Source organism: Amblyomma mixtum, chromosome 3, assembly GCF_055824585.1.
Source record: "Amblyomma mixtum isolate Tamu chromosome 3, ASM5582458v1, whole genome shotgun sequence".
In the NCBI taxonomy this organism is placed as follows: domain Eukaryota; kingdom Metazoa; phylum Arthropoda; class Arachnida; order Ixodida; family Ixodidae; genus Amblyomma; species Amblyomma mixtum.
Genome location: NC_143014.1, coordinates 225,570,407 through 225,592,308, shown reverse-complemented (window position 1 = coordinate 225,592,308; position 21,902 = coordinate 225,570,407). Strand labels below are relative to the sequence as shown.

Sequence of the window (21,902 nt, the reverse complement as noted above, 5' to 3'; positions counted from 1 at the left end):
TTTCTGCAAAACAAAGCTATTTATCGTTCTCTACGTTTATTTTCAATGTGATATTTGAGTTCAGGGAGCAGGAAAGTGCAAAAATGCGTCAGAAACTCGTTTTTTTTTAAAAGTGTTTCAGCTTCCCTTTAATGTCAAGACAAACCAATGTCATGCATTTCAGCAAGTTCCTTGCAGGGAAATTTTTTTAAATGGTCTCTCCAAATGACTTGCATAACATATTTCACAAGCACACAAGGACTTCTTTCACATGAAACTAAATTACATATTTAGAATCAGCACACAAAAATACATGTACCTTGAAAATTTCATAATTTTGAGTTCATTAATAAAAAAAAATTTTTTTCAAAGACTAGGGTCCTCCTTTAGCTGTAGAAAATATGGCACAAGCTGGCTCAAAACATATGAAAAAGTGGAAAGAAAGCTAGCCTCTTTCCAAATGTGAGGACCATACCCTTGCAGGCTATGTCAGAAGACGCATAAGGCAAGAGCTGCTGACAAAGCCCACGACCAGCATAACAAGAAACTGTGGAAGAATTGCATGGATGGTTGTACAGGCTTTCAACATGCTCAAGCTCTTCACCTATAACAATAACCTCAGATTCACACTGCAAAAAGTTACAGATGCCTATGATACGACCATCTTTCAAGAGTGCAAATCTCTCAGGCCCTGCAGTCGTTAAATCTGAATTAGCAAAGCTTGCCTTTCGGAACTGTGCTTGACACTGAATTCCACAAGTCGGGCCATCAGAATGTCAAGATGACAGAACTATTCGGCAGGTATTGGTTGTGATGGCTGCTGGCAACTTCGTAGGGGAGAGGCTGTGAATTTCCTCAACCCATTTGACAAGCTGTTCAAGAGGCTTTCTGCCTGTCCGCACAAGTCGCTTTACCTTTTGCAGGTAATTTTCAAAAGGGAAGGCACTAAATGTGTCCAGTGGACCAAAATGCAGGCTATCACTAGGCAAATGGACCAGGTTGTGAATACTGTACACAGGAAACTCATTGCCATACAGTGAGATTCCACATTCCACAAAATAGTGCATTAACTGTTCTGCATACTGAACACGACACCGTAGAGAGGGACACACGAGGAGAGCCACCGCTACATGAAGGGTCAAAAAGTGCTCATACAGCTCTGCAGGCAGAATGTCTTTCAGCACAAGTGGGCCAGCATAGAGAACAAAAAAACGAAATTCTGTAGCTTTCCACCGGTTAACTTCATCTACACCTCGACATTTTCTGGGGAAGTCTTTTGGAATTTCACACCTCAGTGCATGAAGGTGAGCAGATAACCTACCCACGCGAGCTGAATTCAATCGCACAGACAGGTCTCCTTTCAGCCAAATTAGCATCAGTCTTCTTGTGACACCTAAACATACAAGATGCATATAATCAAGCGGAAAAGCTGTTACCATTCCCACTTCAAGTGCCACAAAAGGAGAGTGGCCTTTGTGGTGGTCTTCGTCTTCCTGCTGTGCAAAGGCAGAGTCAGTACGACGAGGTGCCCTAGTGTTTGGAAACGTCATGCGCCCACGAAAAACACCCTCCGACGTGCACTTCTCACACCCTGACCTAGCATTGTGAGCTTTAGTTGCCTTCAGAAATGCTCTGGCAGGGGCATCACATATAAATGCTCTCAGCGAGACATTATCGTGCATGCTGCTGTGCCATCTTCCTGTGCTGAGGACCTCGGACAGTTCCTCCACGAATGGCTGGACAAATTCATTGAGCAGAGGCTTACTGACGCCACAAAATGCCCCAACCAAACAAACGCTGTCATCCCTGCGGTGTAGCGGATGATGCAACTCCACAAGAATGCACCAAAACTCCTTTCCACTGCTTTTGAACAGTGGAAGGCCATCAACATTAAAGCTGATTTGGCAAGCAACACTCGGTAGTGGCTGCATTCGGTCGAGTAGAGTGGATATGCTCCTTTTCAAGCCGAAATGAAAGTACTGCCCATTGCTCAAACGATCTATGTCTACAACGGATGGCATGGCAAGAAGTGCCCGTGCAGAGCCTGGCAACTGTGGCAATTTAGATTTTAGAATTTGCAGCAGGCTGTCAATGCTTGCATGCGTTATGTTGTTCTCTACAGCCCACCTCCTCAGAGAAGAGACAATATCTTCAGGTTGACTGTCAGCGTCGACAGCTACCCCATTATCATCAGATGAGGACAAACTGTGACCTGGACTATGTGCCTGATCTTGAAAGTTCCGCAGTTCATTGGACACACCTTCTGATACTAGAATTTGAGCTTCCTCTGTGTGCTCTTCTGGCTGTACATGAGATTTGCTAGCAGGACCGTTGTTGGCAAACTTATCAATACGAGATATGCTTGCTTCAGCTTCTGCATTAATTTCCCTCCTTTGCCTTTTCTGTGACAGTTCTGCATCAGAACACCTAATCATATTGCTTCTCGACACTACCTATATGCGATTAGCTAGCTGCTGTGCACCACTACTGAATCTCGAAATTCACCTTTCAGGAGGAGCTGGCTTCCAGTTCTCGAGATTCATCCTGGAAACACAGAAATTTAAAGTGCCACAAGAAATTATAACGCACAATTCTCACAATTATAACGCACACTCTGCACTTCAGATAGTGTACAACATACCACGATTCTGATCAAGACATGGCCAGGTCAGTGTTGACATCCTTCTGGCATTAAAACATTTCAGCAAGACTGACAAGGCAATAGAGTTACAGAAATCTGAAAGCCAGCTTCCTTGCACCAGAAAAGTCCTTCACCATGGGCACTGGTTTTTGGGGAAGAAATTAGGTACATCAGTGAAGAGTTCCACAGTCTGAGAAATGCTGAGTCTCCTTCACGTTCCTGCTTTATGCAGCTATTGCATTTAAGGTATTAAGCACAGTTCACCCAAGCTACTGCTTCGCAATGGGGGATAAAACAAAGCTGTGCAGCATTCAGTGGCTCTGCAGCCAAGGCTATGAGGTAAGGGGAGACGGACTGTCTCCATGCCATGGGAAGTGCATGTGCATGAGGCTCACAACGGAAATCTCTAGCGCGGCTCCAAACTTCTAGCTGCAGGAAGAGCAACACCACCCCAGTGAGGTGTTTTTGCTTCGCAGAGAAGCTGACTGCTAATTTCTGCACCCCCCAATATGCAATCAGTTTTATTCTGTTTTGCTACATCGCTGGCCCTATTTTAATATCCATGCCATACGTACAGAAGCAGCAGCAGTAAATGCTTAGGGCCTTAAGTTTCCTAACGCTATTTTCAGATTTGCTGCTACATGTCCACATTTAATATAATTTTACACAAGTCACAATGATAGTAAACGCTTGCAAGGCAGTCAAAAATTTTACCCGAATATAAACACTGATGAGTGATTTTGGGAATGTTGCTGAAATGCAATATAAAAATTATTCTGCTATTGTTCTTTGACAAATCAAACAGCCATAAACTCGCATGTTAGCATACAAGCTGAGATATCTGTCAGAAGTGCTGGTAAAAATGGAACCCTTCTCATTAAAAATGCAGAAGAGGTATGTCCAATTTGACTGAAAGTTGACCATTTGCTACTTCATTAACCATTAAACATTTGCTACTAAGTTAACTATTTGCTACTGGTTAGAAAGTTCAATTGTTACTACAAAATCATGTGCTTTTTTGCGAGTGTAATCGGGACAAGAGTACACACAGCTCGGGCGAATGAGTTGTGGTGTACTGATCAGTACGCTGCAAATGGCAGTAATGCTAATGCCATTATATTTATGCGTGTGGCACCGCGCGAATGGCGCTAAAACTTAAGCACTCAGTGGCATTTCATTCGAACGTGTGGCACGGGTATAACAAGAACTGTAAATGTATGTTTACTTATTTTCAATAACATAGCCATTTGGTGCATATCTGTTTCCACTTGCATCACAAAGCAATTGAGAGAACACGGGATAAAATAACAGATGCTTCTATTCATCTTAAAGAACGCAGACCACAACGTCATTTTTGCCAGCGATGTTTGCTTTCGAATCGGCCAATAGCAAGATTTTTTTAAAAATCTGGCACATAAATATGGGGGAAGTGATCGCGCGTATTGCATGCACTCGCAGAAAGAATGAATGAAAGTACATGCGCGCCTAAGTCCGCAAAGCACGTGTAGTCCGGCGCGCCTATCCGAAAAGCACGTGTTGCGAGTCCGGAGTGTAAATGCAGAGGCCCAGAAAACCAATGCACAGGCCCAGCTTTCAAATTTGTTCACTGGCACACGGTGATATTAATTAATAGTTCTTTATACCTCGTTGGCTTATTTCAAGCGCTGGTGTTAATCTGAAAACATTTTTCACACTACAGCACACATAATTTTTTTTAGGGCTATCTTTTTATGCCACGGCAACGTTACCCGTAAATTACTGTGCGACCACCGACCTGCAAGTGCTACAGAACTTGTGACCGCGCCTCAACCACGTTTTTTTTTTTTCTTTCAAGAGTGCTTTCAATTTCGAATGGCAATTCATTTCCGCCAACTGCACAGTGGCGATTGCAAACCTCCGCCAGCCCAGGAGAATGATGATGATCAAAACGTTTATTAAAGCCACAATGCCTTAGTTGACGGGGAAGGCTGATCGGGTCCCTAGTAGTCCGGGACAATGAAAAATAAGTTGGGTGCAGCTTCGAACTGTCTCCAAGCTTAAAATAAGACACATGGCGTACTTGCAGTAGGAAAGATTTTAGGCTTACCTTTATCAACTCCAGAAGACAAGAAGATCTATCCCGAAATGGTACTCCGGGATGTTTCAATCGCCGGAGACACGTTCAGCTCAAATACCCCAAAAGGACTGTCGCAAAACGTTGTCGTAAAACTTCGCAGATCACACAGGCGACAACGAAGCAGGTGCAGAGACGGCACTGCACATTCCGGTGTACCGCGATGACAGAAGTATCACGTGCGGCACACCCGGCGGACGAATACAAAATCATGCTGACAACAAACTTTTCTGCCCAAGTTTATATGCACAGATTGCAATTATATCTATGGAAAATAAGTGGATGTTTTCTTTACTTGCAATATTCGCTCAGATACAGATGGTTTCCACATTACGACTGAATTTTTTTAGGAGAACTATTTCTTTTATCGGCGTTCTCGCAGGCCACGCGTCCGTCCGACCAACACGAAGCATGCGCCGGAACACGCCGGTCGTGCGCCGGAATGACGTGCGCGAAAGTGGCGACGAAATAAAAACGATGCACACAGGCGCAGACCCTCACAGCATACATTAATATTAAGGTGAAAGCATTTAATAGCTCATACTGCCGGCCAAGACGAGTCATTACAAGACATGACTAACTAGTCATTAACCATATATGCCATCAGCCATAAAATTAGTCATTAACCAGTCACCGACTAATTAGTGGTAATTAGTAACAACTAATTAGTCATAACTATATGCATTAACCAGTCATAATTAGTCATAACTGGTTAGTCATTAAACAATCATGACTAGTCAGACATGGAATGCCTTTCGCCTCACGCTCTTTAGATCGTCAAAGTGCCCCATGAATTTTTTTTAGCCGGGGTGTGTTATACGAATATTCAGCGAATTCAGAACGGATCGTGCACGGTGGCCAAAGAGTTGCCAAGCAATATGACCAATGGTCGTCCTATTTAATTGCATTCAGCATGGTGCCCAAGTTATCTCCTATCAAGGAAACAGAATCCTGGCCAAGTATGATGGCCACCAAGAGGATTCCAAGACGTGTGCAATGAAAGGCCATCGGACAGTGCTGCTTGGGGCCACCCCGAGCATGGCATAAAAAAACTGTAACAAAAGAATGAAAGCCATGGTTGCATGCACTGGAAAGCACAGCGGACTCCCGATTTCTGACACAAGCCATCCAACTCCTAGCAGCTTCACATATGCTTGAGCCACATAGTTGAGATAAGTAGTTGTGTCATTTCTTAGTCCATGTGCCACAGCGCCGTTTCACCGTAATGTTCGACCTACTCGTCCATCAGTTCGTATTATTAAGGTTGTCAAACCACGCACAAAATGCACATGCACATTTAATCGCAACAATGTCAGATGTTGTGGGAGAGATGCCAGGCTTATGGAGTTTGCATGCAGCTTTTTCTCACGTCTCACTGAGTATAAGGCTACTGCAACAGTCAGAGAGATAGATATGGCAAAAACGTGCCGATACGCAAGAGAAAAATTTATGTGCTTACCTCTGATTGAATTCCAATGTGGCTTGCACTTCTTGACTGTATTTGATGTTGAGACAAAAGTATGCAGCAAAAAGGATCTCCATGGCAGGCAGAAAGCTCAGGCCTTCAAAGCACCTCGCTCCATCAAGCGCCACAATGCATGTAAAATCAAAGACGCTTGTGCCTGGAAAGAAATCTCCTTTAGTGCCAAAAACCGAGTTAGCTTGCTGAAAACTTAGTTTTGCCAAGCTAAGTTTTCTGTGAGCATTGAAAAACCAGTTGAAAGACCGTCTTCAAACCCCCCCGAACCTCGCTCTATTGCTCATTGTTCACCACCAACCAACGAGATGGCGCCACTGGGGCGATAGTTCACCACCAACAAACGAGATGGCGCCACCGGTGCGATGGCGACCTTGGATGGTCTAGTTTTGAGGCAAGGGAGGCATGCAGCAAGCTAGAGTACCGCGGTCGACTCCAGTTCATGAGCCGCGACCGATGGGCTAGGCGGGTCTTTGAATACCTCGCTGCGACATGCCTACGCACTACATGGGTGAAGCGCCTCCACCGGATACAAGGCAAGTATGGCCTTTTCCAGACACCCATAAATGCCAAATCAGCAACGGCGTGGAAACAGGAGGCAAGGAGACGGGTCCAAGAACTGGAGAATAAGCAGTGGCTGCAGGCGCTCGCTGAAAAACCGACACTGGCTGTGTACCGCGAGTGCAAGAACAGCATCGGACCCGAAAAGATCTTTGACAACGGCCTTGGTAGCACACTGCTGTTTGAGGCCCGGGCCGGAGCGCTGCGGACACTGGTGTACCGCCGTCGCTTCGATGCAACATCAGAAGCACAGGCAGCACTATGCCGAGCGTGTGGCAATGCGGAGGAGACCATCGAGCACCTGGTGATGTCGTGCCAGAGACTCCATCCGATGCCGACAGAGGGCACCACATTCCCTCAGGCGCTCGGCTTTCACGATCCTGCGGTGGACGACGAGGGAGACAACTCCAAGCTCAAGAGCGAGGGTGTGCTGCGAACCAAGCGTCGACTGACTCTTTGGTGGCGCACTGTGTCTAACCGCGCGAAACCGCAGAGTCGAATGTGAACGCGGTCGATGAGCGAACTCCTTGCTCTGAACTTTGCGTTTTTTTTATTTTTTTATTTTTTCTCTCCTTTCTTGTGCGCTTTCACCTCGTTTTTTGTTTGGTCTGGGTGCTCACTTTAGTGGTGCCCGCCCGTTACAAAGGGTACGGCCTCAAGTATCTATCTATCTATCTATCTGGCAGAGCAGTTTAATTTTCTTCATCGTCGCCGCAGACGATGTGAATATCCGACTTATTCTGTTCGAATCAGGTAAGTACCCCAAGCAAACGTGGTATTAAACAATTCTGCCGACCAAATGCCATTTCTATGCGAAATTTGAGCTCGAACAGTGAGCCCGTTTAGCTGAAAGAAGCATTTTACGGGGCGCGTTTATTTCCGCAACAGTCGATAGAGCAGACGACAACGGCAAGAGCTCACCTGCGAAAGTCCAGAGGGAAGCGATGTAGTCTTGGTAAGACACCCACGGTACAACCCACGCTGTCACAATGTGCCACGGAGCAATGTTTCTTCACATGCCGCAAGCTCACTGAAATGCAGAGCTAAGCGCTTGAAACGATGAGCGCGAAGCCTCGGGAAAAGGTTTCGCACTGGCCGTACACCGAAGGAAACGCTGTAGCGGTGCAGCGGGGTGCAGATCTTGCCAAACGGTGACAGAGAAGCGACGGGCAAGGACGACAAAAACTTCTTAAAGGAGCCATTTCGAGACCGGCGAGCTTAATCTGCACGCTTTCCAAGGCGCGCCATAGCAGGCAGTTGGAGATATGAAATCGCTTCGTCTCCCGCAGCATGTCCTGCAGCCACTGTGGCCGGGACCGAAACAAGGCCTGCAAAGTAGCGCTGCAAATGCACCGCACAGTCATCAGCAGAGGGCGCAACAAGACCGTTGCAAAAAAATTACAAAATTCGGCGTGATGTTTTGCTGAAATAATTTACCTATTTTATGAAACGTGGTCATTAAAATATTAATTTCTTTTTGTTGTTCAATATCATTTTCATTTGTGCTTTTGAATTTCATTATAGAAGTGTTTCGGCCGCCCAAAGTGGCTGTGCTGCAGTCGCGCTAGACCGTTTTTGGGCCCAGCCTTCGCCATTCTACATCCACCTTTGTTGTTCTCCCAGCTTCTATCGTTCCGCCAGCTGCACATCGTGAGCTGCTGCCACACTTGCGGAGTGTTTGAAGTGTAGTTCACCGTGTCATCATCGGTGCTGTATCATCTCCTGTGTTGCCAGTGTCATCTCTTGACCGAACTCGGATGTGGCCACATTTCCATCCACAGCAGGAGACCCCTTTGTACGGTGCCCGCTCAACCCTAGACACCAGTGCAGACAGCAGGTTGTGCATCCACCTGTCCAAGTGTAGAACCTGTCCACCTTTCTTGTGAGTGTCGTGTTTTGCGCTAACTTTTGTACGTAGAAAGAACAACCCTGCTAATGACATCCCAGCGTCCCACGTCGTGTCTTCGGAGTTGAAGGCCCACACGCTCAAATGTCCACAAAGGCCTGGACCCATGGTCTCAACAGGCCCTGCGCACAACGATCCGCCGCCACCACCGCGCAGCAGGCCTGCGGAACCGACCAGTCTTCCCGCCCTACAGAGAGAGAGAAAAAAAACATTGTAAGAGGAATTGGAGGCACACCCCAGGATCCCCGCACGACCCCACTGCATCCTTGCCAGTTTTCTGGGCTGCGGCGGCCCGCAGACGCCATCCTGAGCATTGCGCAGAGGATCGCCATGCTGGGCCGGGGTAGAGCGACGCCGTAAACTGAAAAAGGTCGGGGGGAACTGCTTCATTAAAAACAAATTGTTTCTGGGCTACAGTCGTTTATTCAACTGATTCGACGACGCACAATGTCTTCATTCCTGTACACTTAGTTTCTTCCACGCCGACTCGGCTGTGTGTGCCACGTACAATTCTGAGGATGCCATGGAAGGCGCGCGCTGTCATCGCAGCAATGGCGCCACGCGTACCATTGCTGCGAAGTCTTTCGATTTTGGTTCACCGTCGCCGCAGACGATGGGGATTTCCAAATAATTCTGACCGAATCAGGCAAGTACCCCACCTAAATGTGGTATAAAACAAAACTGACCGCCAAATGCAACCTCTGTGCGAAATTTGAGCCCGAACAAACGTGCAGTTAGGCCGAGAGAATTTTTTTTCGATTTTCTCTGATTTACGCAACACGCGGTAGAAAGCATCCTTTCAGGTAGCATGGTTGTTTTTGTATTTTCTTGTGCGAACGTGAAGTAAGCCGAGCCTGCCGGCCGGCCAGCCTGAATGCCAGCAGACGGGATCCCGTCTGCCGGCGTCATAAAAACGTGCTAAAGAGTGTTCTTGACGTAAGTAATAAAGCCTGGGATAGGAAAATGAGAAATATATCATTTTTCTGGGTCACTGGCCAATACCGAGTTGCTGGTAAAAGGGACAACTGTGGCACGAGCGAATTTGTTGCGAGAACCGCCTCGCAGCTGCCTCTGACCCGACGGGGTCCGGCTCGACTGGCGCCCGCTAGCTCCGCTGCTGAGGGCGTAGCGGAAATTCACCACGCTATTATTTTATTGCGAGATAATGCTGTTGACAGAAAAGCGGTGTGAAGAGTAGGCCTTTTATTATAGCGCAGGCGCCTTCCGAGCGCCGGCCGCTGCGGCTTCGACGCGAGACGAGCTATAGGCCTAGCGACGACCACGGCAGCCAGGCAGCAGCAGAGCTCGTCGCCCGGAGCGCCCGCGAGCGGTGCCGTTGCCGTAAGCTCGCCACATAAGTAGGCATGCTTTGTCGCTGCTCGAGTATAGCTGGCAGTCTTTCTGATAACAAGGTGATCTTGTCTTTCCTTGCGATATTTGTATACCAAGCCAAGCAGCGCTCAGGAACTGCTGCACGGCGGCGAAGTGCGACACCGGTTGTGGGTGGATCTTGGGCAGAGCGGCGCAGCAGGAGGCCACGAAGTTCTTTGATGCAAAGTAATAGCCAGCGCCTCTGCTGGGGCTTTTTTTTCTAACAAGCTTTGAAATGCTTTTGTGTAAGAAAAGATGCGTTTTTTTTCAATTTAATATAAAAGCACACAACAAATTATAAGATATTTTTGCTCACGAACACAATTAGCTCGTTATTAGTTGTTCATCCAATCATAATCGCTCGCCAGCTGAAGTCATATCCGCTGCAAAAATGCAAAAGAACACCGCTGTGTGCCGACGCCGTTAGTGCCATGGTTTTGATTCTCGAGCAACTTAAAATATTAAATACAAAAATATGCGTGTTATGACCGGTGGTAATAGCGTCGCCATAACTCAACAATTACAAAAACAATGCACTCAGATTATGGTGCAGGGCCCCTTTAACAATGTAGCTCTCGAATCAGTAGCGTCATACAAGTACCTAGGCATTCATATCGCTTCTAACCTTAGCTGGAACAGTCATGTCGAATTCATTGTCAACAAAGCTAACCGCATGCTAGGCTACTTAAAACGGAACTATCGCTCGGCCCCTTCTAGTACCAAGCTTCTCTTTTAAAAAACGTTAGTTCGTTCGCAACTTGAATACGCATCTTCAGTTTGGGACCCGGGCACTACTGATCTCATTAACCAGCTAGAAATGATTCAAAATAATGCAGCTTGTTTCATCTCTAATTATCACCGCACCGCTAGTGCATCCTCAATGAAATCTAATCTCAATCTGCTACCCCTCACATTTCCTCGAAACCATGCACGGTTATTCCTCTTTCATAAGATATTTTACCATGATGACTTACACGATAAATTGCTCATTCCGCCTTCATATGTATCATCGCGCATTGACAACGCTCACAAGGTTGGCATAAATTCATGCAACCCTAAATGTTTCTCCGATTCATACATACCATCTAAAGACTGGAACCGCCTTCCCTCTTCCGTTGCAACAATCGATAAATTTTGGTTATTTCAGTCTGCCGTGCGCAATATAGACCATGCGAGTTTTTCTTAACATTGTATAAAACCTACCTCCTTCCTGTGTGTTCATATATTATTTAATTTCACCACTGTGTACACTCAAACGTTATCGCGAATTTCATTGTGTTATATTAAGTGTTAGGGGACTTTGTTTACATCATTTTTTAACCAAACTTAACTGTCACTTACAGTATTACTTGTATGTTCTTGTTGCTGTGCATACTTTTTGTTTGTTTATTGATTAAAACCCACTCCCCTCTGTAATGTTTATACCCTGAGGGTAATAATAAATAAAATAAATAAACTCTGTTATGACATCAAATGTTCTGTATACCATGGTGTATGTGCAGTTTTTATGCTGACGTTACATCAACTGTCATAATAATGTACAGCATATGTGCTGCAACTGAATTAACATGACATGATCTGTTTATACGACTACACCCCATGTTCTGTTCTTATGCTGCACTGTACATTAGACAGCAAAGGTGCTAACATATGCATGTCCCGTAGCATTTACGAGCAGCCCATGGCCAGTTTTGAAAGTTGACTGAACACATGCTGTTCAATGCTTTACGGCACATAATACGCAATGTTACACTCCCGTATTTTTTGATTGGGGCCAGGCCCACGTTCAGGTCAGAGGCATGCTATGCATGGTAAATATGTCATGTCTGTAGCCTGTCACTGGTAGTCGATGCAATAACACATCTGTGTGTACAAAGCTAGAAAAGCCACAAAATTTGTACATATACATGTGTCTATATGCAGTACTTCTCTGCATCTCCTTCAAAAATTTTCGGGCAGAGACGCAATCTAGGAATAAATATTGCATAGAAATTAAATAGTTTTAGAAAGTTTTAATTAAGAACACAGAGGTACAAAAAATAGCAAAAGCAAGCTATACAGAGAATCTACATTGAATGATATAAATAAAAGTTATTTGCAAAAGCTACTAAATCCAATATCTAATCTGATATCAGAGTTCATAAACACACTAAATTTGCTCTACACAATAATCCAATATCTAAGCTCTGATATCAGAGTTAATAACCACACTAAATCTGAGCCATGCAATCCTGCCACTTTTTTTGAACTTTTCAAGCTGCTGAAGGGTACTGTGCACTTTTGGGTGGACTGAGGTTATCCTCCGGGACAACTGCCGGCTCCTTTCCTCTGGGTTCATCCCCACCAATTGCCTGAAAAGGAAAAGACACATTTAGAAGCTAGATTATCCTGCTTAGACCTGCAGAATTTTAGGGCTAGTCTAAATGCATAACTGCCGTTAGGTTGAGTTTGATTCCCAACAGTCCAATGCTCTCTTAGCGCCACTTCTGTGGAAATAACGGTACATATTAACATCATTTACATGGTTATACTAGCTTTTCAAGCAAAACAAAGCAATAAAAGCACACAGAGTAAGGCATGCTGTGATGCCAAGAGAGCAAATGACTCCAGTATTAGGCAGGCAACAGTAACTTGTTCCAGACACTGCAGTTACTCAGTGCATTCTGATTTGGAATTCTTTATACAACCAATTTCTGTCCCGAGAGATATGCCTTGTGCATAAGCCACAGCGCAGTTACTGCCATATGCCTCAGCTTCTAATTTTGGCAAAAAATTTTGAATTCTGTGACTTGCAAATGAAGAATCTGCAATATTCTGGAGGAATGCTCCCCCACATTCACGTACACAGCCTCACACACAGCAATGGCTCGCATGCCATCGCTTCCTGTCTTAATGCTTCGCGGCCCGTACAGTACAGTTCTGTGCATATTCAGCATTTTTTCGCTTCCCTACTACTCAAGGCTCTTTCAGTCCCTTCTCTTCTTTCTCAGTAGTCTGCACGGTTTTCTTTCCGCGTTTCTGGTCATCAAAAAGTTTGCTTTCCCTCACAGCTCATGAGCCTGTCCTGTGAGCTCGCTGTGGGTGTACCAGAGTGAGAAAAAAAAATTGCGCTCTATTCATACTTTGGCTCCAATAGAACGCGAGGTGCTTTCTGAAGCATACGATTTTGAAAAAGAAACTCGTTCTAGATTCATGCATTATATGGTAGCGCTGCTTTTGGCAGGTGCCCGTCTGTAAATTTCTCATACAAATATGTGAGAGTGTTGCTGCCAAGCCGCAGCACTTGTTGTGCTGGCTTGCATGAGCAGAAGAGTAGCAAACATATCAAGGCATCAGCAGAACTTTGTTCATTACCAGGTTGTACCGTTCCTAAAAGTTCACATTAAAAACAATCACATTCCTATCGTTCTGTCATTGTACTGGTTTCTACAGACACATTATCGTCCAAAAAAAGATAATGTGGCTGCTAGCACATCATTGCACAAAAATGCTGAAATCATAGGTTTTTGTGAACTAGGGATGTTACACATGACTAGACAATACAGCCAAGCTCTGATTTTATTACTCAGCCAAATGATTGAAAGAGCTGAAGAAAATTATTAACCGAGCCATACTCGCATAAAAGCTAGCCTTCAAGACTTCTATAAAGCCATGAAGAACAGCCCAAAAGAACAATACACAGTAAGCAGACAGGTTGAGCGGACGTGTGTGCATGTCGTCCTATAGCACAACTCTTCGTGGTTTTGGAGAATAGAAAGAGACTAGCATCTTTCACTGGGCTTAGTTTGCAACTACAGCACATTCAATTGCAACTCATCTCTGGAGGAGGGCTCAAGGATGTTTAGCATATGAAAATAAATATTCTTTACTAGCTGCCTTGTTAGAATGAAGCTTAATTAAATCCTGCCTACTATTCTCCTGGCCTTCCCTGAAACAGCAGGGTTCACCAAGGATTTCTTGCATTTCATGCGTTCATATTTCTTATTTCTTTGATACAACAGCAGTTGCCACCCGAGAATGGCATAAAAAAACTAACAAAAGAATGAAAGTCATGGTTGCATGCCCTGGAAAACACAGCAGACTCCCGATTTCTGACACAAGCCATCCAACTCCTAGCAGCTTCACACATGCTTGAGCCACATAGTTAAGATAAGTAGTTGTGTCATTTCTTTGTCCATGTGCCACAGCGCCGTTGCACCGTAATGTTCGACCTACTCGCCCATCAGTTCGTATTATTAAGGTTGTCAAACCACGCACAAAATGCACATGCACATTTAATCACAACAATGTCAGATGTTGTGGGAGAGATGCCAGGCTTATGGGGTTTGCATGCAGCTTTTTCTCACGTCTCACTGAGTATTAGGCTACTGCAAAAGTCAGAGAGATAGATATGGAAAAAACTTGCCGATACACAAGAGAAAAATTTATGTGCTTACCTCTGAATGAATTCCAATGTGGCTTGCACTTCTTGACTGTATTTGATGTTGAGACAAAAGTATGCAGCAAAAAGGATCTCCATGGCAGCCAGAAAGCTCAGGCCTTCAAAGCACCTCGCTCCATCAAGCGTCACAATGCATGTAAAATCAAAGACGCTTGTGCCTGAAAAGAAATCTCCTTTAGTGCCAAAAACCGAGTTCAGATTAGATGTTAACAATTGTGGAGCAATTTTTTTTTAAATGCTACAGCTCGGAAGAATAATTTTTGGCATTATAATATGAACATGAGGCATACAAATTTTTTGCACATAGCTAGTCATGTCAGCACAGCTCACAAAAAACATTCTCAGCACCTCTATATTGCCACCTGGTGTTCTCAGCTGGCGCTGAAGTGTCTTCGAAGACGTTGAAGTGTCTCGCGCTGGCTGGCTGGCTGCTTGCTGTATTCTGGTGGTTAGCGACCTGTCGCCCTATTTTCCGTTACATATTTTGGTGTAGGCGCTGGGTAAAGATCCCCGTATATGTCTCATACTCCTCCGGATACCCTGGGCTCCAGTCCTTCGCTAGTGGACACCCCTGTACACCGTGCTAGCCGGAGAAACCAAGGCCTACCTCCCGAACACAGGCCTTTGGAGTCTGCCAGAGCACCCACCCATCGACCTGTCATGCAAGCTGCACCCTACTACACCTTGCAGAATCCGCGACTGCCCAAACCATTCCACGGCAGCCAGCTCGAAGACGTAGAAGACTGGCTTCTCGAGTTTGAACGCGTGGCCTCATTCAACCAGTGGGACGACGCCGCCAAGCTTTGAAATGTCTTCTTTAGTCTCGAGGATGGTGCACGTACCTGGTACGAAAACCGAGAAGACGCCCTAACATCATGGCACGAGTTCCGCCGACGCCTGCTGGAGACCTACACCAGCACGGATCGTCGAGAACGGGCTTTGCAGTCTCGCATTCAGATGCCGAATGAGACTGTAAGCATGTACGTGGAGGATATGACTCGGCTCTTCCGGCGAGCTGACCCGGCCATGCCCGAAGATAAAAAGGTGCGCGAACTCATGCGCGGCGTTAAGGAGCAACTTTTCGCTGGCCTCGTGCGCAGTCCACCTGGGACTGTTGCTGAATTTCTCACGGAAGTGGTCATGATGGAGAAGATGCTCCTGCGGCTGTCTACCAGCTACAACCGGCCGGTACTCGCCGCTTCACTTACAGAGCCGCTTCCTGCCTTTGGGGCTAACCCTGCTCTTCTCCGCGACCTGATCCGCTCCGTTGTGCGCGAAGAGCTCCGGGCGCTTTTTGGTTCTCCCCTGCCGACGGCCGGCTCTCTCACCAGCCTTGTCCGCGAAGAGGTTCAAGCCTTGAGACATTCGTTCCCGTCCGTTGACCCGCCGCCTTTACCCACGGAGTGCCGTCGTCCAACGTATGCTGAAGCCTTGCAACGTCCTGCGCCCTCTTCGGCGCAGTTTCCTCCGTCCAGTCAAGGCTCGCTGTTTTCCGCACACCCCGACACGTACTATATCGACAATCGACGATCGCCCCAGCGGAAGACAGACCTGTGGCGTGCTCCAGATCGGCGGCGTCTCTGCTTTCACTGCGGGGAACCCGGTCATCTGTATCGCCAGTGCCCGTATTGACAGCTTGGGCTGCAGGGGTTCCCTATCGACATGCCCCGTCCACCAAGAGGTCAACGACCCCGGGAGATCAAGGATTACGTAGCCCAGCAGCGCATGGCGACAATTCCCCAGCGGCAGTCTCGGTCTCCGTCACCACGCCGACCTTCACCACAGCCCCAAAGCTCCTCCTGGATGGCGCAGAGACGGTCGCCAAGTCCCCGCCGGAAAAACTAAAGAGAGCGACCTCAGGGGGCGAGGCCGCTGGCAATCGATGCGAACAAGACCCCCCGACAACGCGAACAGCGACCGACCGTGATTTAAAGGCAACGACTGCAGTACCTGAACTCGGAGATCGATTCTCGTTGGATATACCCGTGCTTCTCGATGGCTATAAGGTTAGTGCTTTGGTGGACACTGGCGCTGATTTCTCGATTTTGAGCGGAAAGCTAGCGGCGCTTCTTAAAAAAGTAATGACGCCATGGTCCGGCACGCAGATTCGCACGGCTGGCGGACATGTCGTAACTCCGCTTGGCCTATGCACAGCAAGAGTCCAAATTCGCAGCTCCACATTTGTTGTCAGCTGCCTAGTTCTACCTGACTGCTCCCGTGACTGTATCCTTGGCGTTGATTTTCTCCGGGAGTATGGAGCTATTATTGACCGCCGAAAGCGCACTGTCACATTTTCTACCGAGAAAGCTGATGTTTATTCCGACGACTGTCAACGCCGTGCCGCCCTTCGAATATCCGCCGAGAGCGTTTGGATTCCGCCACGTGCCAGTGTTTTTGTGAGTGTTCACTGCGACGGACTACGTGAAGGGACAGCGGTCGCAGAAGGCAACCTGTCCCTTTTGCTCACCCACGGCATCTGCTCAGTGCGAAGTCTCATCCATCTCCGCGACGGCTGCTCTGAGCTCCTGGTGACTAACTTCTCTAACGAGCCCCGGCACCTTTTTCGTGCTACTGCCATCGCATTCGCCGACCCCTTAGCGGAGGTTTCTGAATGTTTCGCGTTTGAAGCTGTTAGAACTGTGTGCCCATCCCTTGACATCAGCCCGGACCTTTCGGTGACTCAGCAGCGAGAACTACGTGCCCTCCTACTCGAATACGCTACCTGTTTCGCTTCTTCGTCGAAAGTCCGGCAAACGGCTCTTCTCAAGCACCGCACCATTATGCCCGACGATGCCCGCCCTATCCATCAGCAGCCGTACCGTATATCACCGAAGGAGCGTGAGGCGATCCAAACGCAGGTGAAGGAGATGCTCTCAGATGGAATAATTCAACCTTCCAACAGCCCCTGGTCTTCACCTGTCGTGCTGGTGAAGAAAAAGGATGGGACACTCCGCTTCTGCGTGGATTATCGAAAACTGAACAACATCACTAAAAAAGACGTCTACCCGCTGCCTCGTATCGACGACTCGCTCGACAGACTTCGTCGCGCCCAGTACTTCTCCTCCGTTGATTTAAAGAGTGGGTACTGGCAGATAGAGGCCGACGAGCGGGACCGGGAAAAAACGGCGTTCGTGACACCCGACGGACTGTACGAATTTAAAGTGCTACCTTTTGGGCTATGTTCAGCGCCGGCAACTTTCCAGCGGATGATGGATACCGTTCTCGCTGGACTAAAATGGCAAACTTGTTTGGTTTATCTCGATGATGTCGTCGTATTTTCTAAAACCTTTGCCGAACACCTTGAACGCCTGAGGACAGTATTAGATGCCCTCCGATCGGCCGACTTAACGCCAAAAGCCAGAGAAGTGCCACTTTGGGTACAAAGAGTTGAGGTTTATCGGTCACCTCGTGAGTGCCGATGGCGTTAAGCCCGACCCCGAGAAAACTGCTGCCGTCGCCAACTTTCCTGTTCCTGCAACAAAGAAAAGTGCAACGTTTTTTGGGTCAGTGCACATATTACTGCCGCTTCATCGCCGACTTTTCAAAGATTGCCGCACCCCTGTACCACCTCACGCGCAATGATACACAGTTCGTGTGGGCTACCGAGCAGCAGGAGGCTTTTGCCGAGCTGCGCAGACGACTGCTAACAACCCCTGTTCTTGCGCACTTTGATGAAGAGGCTGAAACCGAAGTCCACACCGACGCGAGCAACGTCGGCCTCGGCGCCGTACTCGTCCAACACCAAGGTGGCGTGGAAAGAATCATCGTGTATGCAAGCCGCACGCTTTCTAGCGCTGAAACAAACTATTCGACCACAGAAAAAGAATGCCTTGCGGTTGTGTGGGCAACCATGAAATTTCGTCCGTACCTCTACGGCCGCCCGTTCAAAGTAGTTACCGACCACCATTCGTTGTGCTGGCTTGCCAATCTTCGCGACCCATCGGGGCGCCTAGCCCGATGGAGCCTCCGCCTCCAAGAATTCGACCACACCATTGTGCACAAATCTGGCCAGACGCACGAAGACGCTGACGCACTCTCTCGCGCATCCGTTGGGTTAGCGGATGATAGCATAGAGGAGGATTGAAGTTGTCAGCGACTTAGACTTAATGACCCGACAGCGAGCTGACCCAGACCTGCGACCTATCATTGATTATCTGGAGGGCCGAGCTTCTGTCGTACCCCGCCAATTTTCTAGGAACCTGCCAGCCTTATGTCTCCGGAACGGCATTTTGTTTAAGAAAAACTCCAGCACTGTTGACCGAGCGCACCTCCTCGTTGTTCCGGCAGATCTCCGCGCCGATATCCTTCTTGCTTGTCACGATGAGCCGACCTCCGGCCACTTGGGCTTTGCCCGCACACTTGCACGCGTGCGCCAGGCGTATTATTGGCCCAAACTTTCTCACGCCGTCCAGCGTTACGTCAGAGGCTGCCGCGATTGCCAACGTCGTAAGGCGCCTCCTCTCAAGCCAGCGGGTTTGCTCCAACCTATTGAACCGCCTCGGACGCCGTTTGATCAAGTCGGCATCGATCTTCTGGGCCCATTCCGTGTCATCGACCGGTCATAAATGGATCATAGTCGCGACCGACTATTTAACAAGGTATGCGGAAACTAAGGCGGTGCAGCGCGGTACGTCATCTGAGATCGCCCAGTTTTTTATGCAACAAATCGTGCAGCGTCATGGCGCACCGTCCCACATAATCACTGATCGAGGTACGGCGTTTACGGCACAGCTCATGCGCGACGTGTTCGAGCTCAGCCACATGAACCATCGCAAAACCACTGCCACCCACAGACGAACGGGCTCACAAAGAGACTCAACAGAACGATCGCCGACATGATCGCAATGTACATAGACTCGCAGCACAAAACCTGGGACGAGATTCTCCCGTACGTCACATACGCTTACAACACGGCCACCCAGGAGACAATTCGATTTACACCATTTCGTCTGGTCTACGGACGTGACGTGCAGACGATGCTGGACGCAACGCTTCCATGCTGCACTGATGACCACCCACTCACGCCAGATGCCGAGCAGTTCGCTCAGCGCGCCGAGGAAGCACGTCAACTTGCCCGTATCCACATTCAGTGGCAGCAGAGCACGGATGCGCGCCGCTACAACCTCCGTCATCGGCACGTCGAATACCATCCGGGTGACCAAGTTTGCGTGTGGACCCCGGTACGCCTCCCAGGCTTGTCTGAAAAACTGATGTGCCGTTACTTTGGACCGTACACAGTTTTGCGCCGCGTCACAGAAGTGACCTACGAAGTTCTTCCTGATGGGACTGTGCAGCCTCAGCGTCGCCCACCCCGCTCTGAGGTTGTGCACGTTGTCCGCATGAAACCGTACTTCACGCGGTAATGGATAGTACGCTCAGTGTTCCACTAGTTTTCGCGTGGGACACCTTCGCCCTCCCTTGTACATTTTTGTGTGCTTGTGCTGTTTTGTTTTTTCTCTTTCCACAGCCCGAACTGCAACCCCGCTTTTATTTTTTTATTTTTTTGGGAGGGGGAGTAATGCCACCTCGTGTTCTCAGGCGGCGCTGAAGTGTCTTCGAAGATGTTGAAGTGTCTCGCGCTGGCTGGCTGGCTGCTTGCTGTATTCTGGTGGTTAGTGACCTGTCGCCCTATTTTCCGTTACAATATGTAGCATGCTAATGGTAGATGCTCAAGCTATTTATAAAGCAATGGACAAGAGCAGATGAATGAATGGCAATGCATGTGATATTTTCTAAATATAGCTCTGAGGTTAATTTTATAGCCCACAAACCACAATTCTACATCTGCACTAGCAGGGTTCAAGCAGCGGATTATGCTGCCATCTACCATCTCCAAGAGAAGACTGCGGCATGTGCATGGTAAATTTAGCTTGCTGGGCATGCCTCATCGAGCTGCATTGAGTCTGACTTAGAGGGTAGTTCAAGCCCCCTTCTCCTGTTGTTATTCTAGTTCTTTGTTATTGATGAGGTTTCATATTTTACAGATATGCTTTTTAGACGGTTATACTGCTGCTCAAAGCATCCAGAAAATCATAAAAATCTTACCAAGTACAACCACCGTTGGGGCGGGGGCAGGTTGCTATTCAGTTCAGCAACACAGGCTGATGTCTGTGGAGGTAAGAAGCAGTTATCATAAGCAGAGGTATAAGGGCACATAGGTAGCAAATGCGCTGAAGAATTGCAGGAATAATGAACATCTACCGAACTGCAGCAGCAGGACTACAAAAATGAAAGTTCACAGCCTTCTACATTTCAGTAAACCTTGAGGTAGTGCCCAGGAAATTTTATTGAAACACTAACGGATGTTAATTGTAGATTAATTCACTTTTTCTTTGCCACTGGCTACAATCTCTCTGAGCAACTGCCCTCGAGTGTGCAAGTTTCATCTACGGTCATAAAGCAGAAGTTTTGGCAGTGCTGAGAGGCTACTGAGTATCCGTTTCCGCAATAATCTCACCTCAAAAACACGAAATAGGAGCTCTGTCTTTTCCTTGAAGAAAATGCACAGCAATGGGAATACCCCACTGAGCAGTGCTTTCGGGCGGCCAATGTCCTGTGCTGCCTTGTCACACATAAGGAGCCATTGAAGTGCGTCGTCTCCCTTCAGGCTGTGCCGCAGGAATGCGTACAAGACCTCCAGGTCTGCAATTTCTTGATTTACAAATAATCCTTCCAGCTGCGTGTCAGTTAGCCTGAAAAATTAGACATTTGGCTGTAAAGACTGCTTGACATCACTGCAAACACACATAACAATCAATGAAAGGTAATTTATGTGCTTGCACAAGACTTTTAACCTTTTCAGAATAATGATTCAGTGCTAACCAATTGATCAACACCTACAGAGTATGCCCTCTCAACTGTGCATCATACGTTACCGCGAAAATTCACTTTTTGCTCTGCCGTCTTAATGCGAAATTGATGGTCAAATACAATGTGCTTCAGGGAAGTCTGCCACTAATTTTTAAAAATGAGCTTTCTGGGTTATGAAGACTGGTTCTGCAGCAGAATAATACCAGTGTAGGCAGACAACGCAAATAGGTTAAATGAAGTCGTCTCAAAAGCCGGCTGAGTAATTTCTCATAATTAACTTTATAGCTATGGTGTTTAGGCAACTGGTTTCGATTAAACATTTGCTCTGTAGCCGGCCATTAATAAGAGCCATATCAATTTCTAGAGTTTCGAAAACACGATTACCCTGATGCTATGGCCCAGCAAATTTTAGCTACATCGTGCCAAAATACACGCATTTTTGAAATGCATGCAGGCAAAGCAATCCCTCCAGTGCACATAACTACTCAAAATAGCCAAACTTTTTGAGTTAAGGCATCAAGGGTTATCTTGTTTTGAAAATTCTGAAAACTACAAATCGCTAATTGTAACCAGGCGCTAACTGTAATAGTTTAAGTCATCAGA

The 21,902-nt window shown here is 47.2% G+C and overlaps 2 pseudogenes across 1 annotated transcript in view; one reads left to right on the top strand and one right to left on the bottom strand.

Moving 5' to 3' along the window:
• Positions 1–9,817: 9,817 nt before the first annotated feature.
• Positions 9,818–21,902, bottom strand: part of LOC149353873 (uncharacterized) — a 95,351-nt pseudogene continuing 83,266 nt past the window's right edge. The window contains exons 4-6 of the transcript XR_016291122.1: positions 20,535–20,597; positions 14,485–14,647; positions 9,818–12,399 (exon numbers count right to left, since the gene is read on the bottom strand). The product of XR_016291122.1 is annotated as an uncharacterized LOC149353873 (transcript). The remainder of the gene's footprint in view (positions 12,400–14,484; positions 14,648–20,534; positions 20,598–21,902) is intronic.
• Positions 14,833–16,373, top strand: LOC149353877 (uncharacterized; annotated as a pseudogene).